Source organism: Eretmochelys imbricata, chromosome 6 (genome assembly GCF_965152235.1).
Source record: "Eretmochelys imbricata isolate rEreImb1 chromosome 6, rEreImb1.hap1, whole genome shotgun sequence".
Taxonomy (NCBI): domain Eukaryota; kingdom Metazoa; phylum Chordata; order Testudines; family Cheloniidae; genus Eretmochelys; species Eretmochelys imbricata.
The window spans coordinates 843,709-849,109 of NC_135577.1; positions in this window are offsets into that span (position 1 = coordinate 843,709).

The window sequence follows — 5,401 nt, forward strand, 5'->3', positions numbered from 1 at the left end:
GAGAAGTCCTGGACTGACAGGGCTCATGCCCCTCGGCTCCATGAAGCCCCTGGGAGAGACCCCCTTTGGCGTGACAGCCCTCCGTGAAGGTCACACTCTCTCACGCTGGGGTAAGGCCCTGCCGCCGCCTGGGACCGCACCTCTGAGCTTTCCCTGCCCACCTGGCTCTGCCGTGGCATCCCTCAGCACCGTATACGTCGGTCTCTCCCGCGTCCCGGGGGGCTCCAGCTGCTCCCTCCCCAGCCCGTCACCCGCTTTCATCCCCCCCAACAGCTCCTCCCCTGTCCTGTCTCCTGTCCCAGGTAAACAGGTCGCTGGGGCCCTCTCTCCTCTGGCCTTTGGTCCCCTCTGGCTGGACCCAGCAGGTCAGGTCACCGGAGTCCTCTCTTCTCAGCCCTTTGTCCTCCCACTGGCCCGAACCGGCTGACCCCCACGCTGGGGGGGCCACTCAGTCACCAGGGTCCCCCACCTCCTGCTCGTTGTCCAGGGTCCCAACTGCTGGTCAAGGTCACACCTCCTCCTCTGTAACAACAAACCTCCCACCACCTCGTTACACACCGGGAAACTGAGGCACACCCCGCACCCAGGCAAGACGCTAAGAAACCCCCCACCACCTCATCACATCTCTCCCCGCTTCGTGACGGAGCGAGCGGGGTCAGTCCAGCCAGTGACCTGGGGAAGATCAGGCCCCCCTCTCTGGGACAACGCATCAGCTGTAATGTCCGCGCTCCCCTTCACCTGGACACCCCCACGTCATCATCCTGAGGGATCAGACGCCCCCCTCGGGCTCGGCATTGGCCCCTTTCATCCGGTAAAGCCCTGCCCTGCGTCTGAGGTGTCCGCTGAACGCCATAAAGGGTGTGTCCAAGTCTGGGTTTACCAGGACCGGCCCCAGGGTTAGAGCCTCCTCCAGCGTCCCCCTTGCACGGCTCGGTCCAGACCCCCTTGTCCGGCTCCCCTGCCATGGGAGCTAAAGTGGGGCACGAACCTCCAGTCCCCTTTGAGGCCTGGGCCCGCTTCCTGGTTTGGGGAACGGGCCAGTCTCTGATCCCCTGCACCTTGGCCGGCTCTGGCTTCAGGCAGCCGCTCCCCACCTTGGGGCCCAGGTCCGACACCTCGGCCAGCCCCACCAGCATGACTCTCAGCTCTCTCCGGGCCCTGGGCCGTTCCCCGGGGACTGTGAACAGGGGAAACCCCCCTTCCCCTACGGGCAGGGCCCAGGCCGGCTGGCGCCCGGCTGCGGGTGCAACGCAGCCCCTCTGATGCCTGCCGGCGGGCAGGGCTTAGCGGGGCAGAGAGCCGGCTCCTGTCTCACCGGACTCACTTTCCCCTTCTCCTGCCCACACCCACGGCCGCCCCAACGTCTCCCCAGCTCCACCACGTCGACATGGTGCTGACCTCGCGGCCCAGCACCACTCACCTCCTTCCGCCGGTTGCTGACTTCACAGGGCCCATCCTGGGGGGCCCTTTGCCCCGAGCCGAGACCCCTCTTCCGGTGCCCCGTGAATTTCCGGGGCAGTAAACGCTCTGCAGCCCCTCGCCGGGTGCGCTGGACCCCCCGATGTTTAGAGAGAGGGGCATCGCCCCCAGCCGCCCTCTGATCCCGCAAGGCTGTTTTCCTGCAGGGCGCCCGGTCGCTTCTCTCACCGGGCTCCTTCCCCGCGATCCTTCCCCAGGGTCTTGCCCCTGGCTTCTTCCAGGAGGGATCCTTCTGTGGCTGGGTCTGGAATTCAGCGGCTGGGGTCGGGGCCCGGCCCTCGTTGGCCGTGCCTCAGTTTCCCCACCTCGTGACAAAGTCTGGGTCTCAGCCCGGTTAAGCCCCGCCCCAGGGAACTCTCTCCCCCGGTTGGAAGTGGTCAGGCCAAGCGGGCACCGTCTGGCCAGTTCTCCGACCCGTCTCCCACCAGCACCTCCGCTGGCAGCTGATTGGGCCCCCCAACCTCTTCGGGGCCCCCCTCAGGCCCCTATTTAGATGCACCTTAATCCGGGGGGGGGGGTCTGACCACCCCCCTCAGGGTGAGGTTTGCACTGGGCACTGCCTCTCCCAGGCCCACCTCGGCCGTTCCTGCATCTCCTCAGCACCCGTGTCCCAGGGCCCCCGGACCTCCCTCCCAGCTCCCCGCACCGGGCTCCCCCCTGGGGGCTGAGCCCTCTCCTGGCCCCCCGTCTGGAGGAGCGAGATCCGGGATCTCTCGGTTTCGCTCTTTGGCGGTTACTGCCACAGGGTCCGGATCCAGTTTGAAAGAGAGACGGTTCGCGTCCCCAGCGTACGTGCCCTCCGCTGAGCCCGGCTCCCGGCCGTCCTCCCTTTGCCACAGGAACCTTTCGAGGGGTCTCCTGGACGCAGATTCCCTGTGTCTTTGGGGTCTCTGGGTGACTCCTGCCCACCCCCCGATTACACCCATCCCCTGCAGAGGTGGCCCCGCGCCCTTTCCCCCCGTGCGGAGAGATTCTCCCAGCGGGCTGGTGACCTCCTTGGGTAACGCCCGGGGCTGTACCCCACTGCGCCGGGCCCACTTGGGAATCTAGGGTCCCTGTGGAATGGCCATTTGGGGCCTTTCCCCACTTTCCCTACAGCCAATCCTCTTGGCCTGCCTCTCCTGCGACTCCCGTTCCCATCTCTTCACATCCACTGGGGAGAAGCCAGCTTGGGAAGTCCCCCCTTGCTGGGGAACCGGGTCTGGTGGACCCCCTGCTACGCCCAGGCTCTCCGGGCATCCCGGGAGCCCTGCTGTTGATCTGGCTCTTGCTCCTCGGCCTGGTCATTCTCTGCCAGCCGGGCAATCTGCTTCCCCGAGTGAGCCCCCCAACGCTCAGCCCTCTCTCCCGGCACCAGCTGCAAGGCCCCTTTTAGGGAACTGATTAGAGCCCACTTCCTCGCTGGTCCCTTCAATCTCCTTGTTTTATCGCTGGCAGCCACCCGTCTACAGGGTGCATCCGCCCGCCGTCCTCTGCTACCACGTTGCCACGGACTCACAGGCCCCGAGCTCTCTCCCGGCTCAGTACGCTCCCTGGGAGGAACCCCCTTCCGCCTGCCAGCCCTCCATGAAACTGGCACTCTCTTGCCAGGGTCGCCCTCTGGCCCCGCCGCCTCCTGGAACCACGCCCGGCGGCCTTCTGCACCCGTCTCTGCCACGGGTCTCCTCGGGGAGTCACTGTGGGTCGTTCTCTGAAAACATCCCCGCACTGTGCAGCGGCCGTCGCAAAGCGAAGCCAACATCGGGAACCATTAGGAAAGGGAGAGATAATAAGAGAGAAAATATACTGCCTCTGTACAAATCCCTGGTCCACCCGCAGCTTGAATCCTGCAGGCAGATCTGGCCCCTCTCGGCAGACAGGACACCGGGCTGGATGGCCCTTTGGCCTGACCCAGTCTGGCCGCCCTTGAGGATCACTTCTGGAGCCATTTTAAAACCTGGTGTCACACTAGCTGTCCTCCAGTCATCTGGGACAGAAGCGGATTTAAACAACAGGTTACATACCACAGTGCTGCGGTTTCCCTCTTGGGTGATACCAGCTGGGCCCGGGGACTTCTTACTGTTTAGTTTATCAATTTCTTCAAAAACCTCCCCTCGTGACACCTCAATCGGGGACCATTCCTCAGATCTGTCATCTAAGAATGACTCAGGTTTGGGAATCTCCCTCACATCCTGAGCCGTGAAGAGCGATGCAAAGAATTCATTTAGTTTCTCCACAATGGCCTTATCATCCTTGAGTGCTCCCTTAGCACCTCGACCGTCCAGTGGCCCCACTGGTCGTTTGGCAGGCTTCCTGCTTCTGATGCTTCTGATGGACTTAACAAACGTTGCTGTTAGTTTGCATATCTTCGCCAAGTTGCTCTTCAAATTCTCTTGTGGTCCTGCCTAGTTTTCCGTTTACACTTGACTCACCAGAGTCCAGCTTCCTTTGTATACTCCTCCGTGAGATTTCACTTCCACTTTCCAAAGGACTCCGGTTTGCCTCTAACTTCTCTTTTCCTCTGTCATTTAGCCACAGTGGTAAGTTCTGGTCTCCATCCCCCCTCCCTCCATCGCTCGCTCTCCCCCTCCCTCAGTCACTTTCACCAGGCTCGGGCAGGAAGTTTGGGTGCAGGAGGGGGTGCAGGCTCTGGGAAGGGGTTTGGGGTGCGGGAGGGGGTTTGGGTGCACATCCCTCTGGCAGTGGCTCCTAAGTGAGGGACGGAGGGGGAGGAGTTGATGAGTGGGGTCCGCAGACCCCAGTTTGAGAAACGCTGCTCTAGACCGTCCCTGACAGGGGTTTGTCCAACCTGCTCTTAAAAATCCCCAATGGTGGAGATTCCACAACCTCCCTGGGCAATTGATTCCAGGGCTTCACCCCCCCGACAGGAAGTTTGTCCGAATGTCCAACCTAAACCGCCCTTGCAGCAATGTAAGCCCATGGCTTCTTGTCCTATCCTGAGAGGTTAAGGAGAACAATTCTTCTCCCGCCTCCTTGGAACAACCTTTTACCTACTGGAAACCTGTTCTCACGTCCCCTCTCCGTCTTCTCTTCTCCAGACTAAACAAACCCCGTGTTTTCAATCTTCCCTCCCAGCTCATGGTTTCTAGACCTTGAATCATTTCTGCTGCTCTGCTCCGGACTTTCTCCAATTTGTCCACATCCTTCCTGAAACGTGGTGCCCAGAACTGGACCCGATACTCCACCTGATCCCGTATCAGAGCGGAGTAAAGAGGAAGAATTACTTCTGGTGTCCTGCTTACAACACATCCCAGAAGGATGTTGCCTTTTTTTGCAACAGCGTTACCCTGGTGACTCATATTTAGCTTGTGATCCACTCTGACCCGCAGATCCCTGTCCGCAGCTCTCCTTCCTAGGCCGTCCTTGCCCATTGTGTGTGTGTGCAAGATTGTTCCCACCTAAGCGGGGGACTTTGCATTTGTCCTTATTGAATTTCATCCTATTTACCTCCGACCATTTCTCCTGTTTGTCCAGAGCATTTTGAATTTTCATCCTACCCTCCAAAGCACTTGCAACCCCCCAGCTTGATATCGTCCGCAAACTTTATCAGTGCGCTCTCTGTGCCGTTATCGAAATCACTGATGACGATCGTGACCAGAACCGGACCCAGAACCGATCCCTGCGGGACCCCATTCGATTTCCCTTCCAGCATGACTGTGAACCACTGATAACGACTCTCTGGGAACGGTTTTGAACCCACAATAATAGACGGACATGCACACAGTCCCAGATCTTGCAACAACAGCCAAGGTGACCCTGTAACAACACAGAAGCCCCTACAACAACAAACCAGCACACGGCTCCAGATTCCACGATAACAAACCCGCACCCACAGGGAACCCAGCAGTAATTAGCTGGCACACGCAGCCTCGGATATGGCAACAGCAGACTAGAGACCGGACAATAACACAGAAGAGCCGTA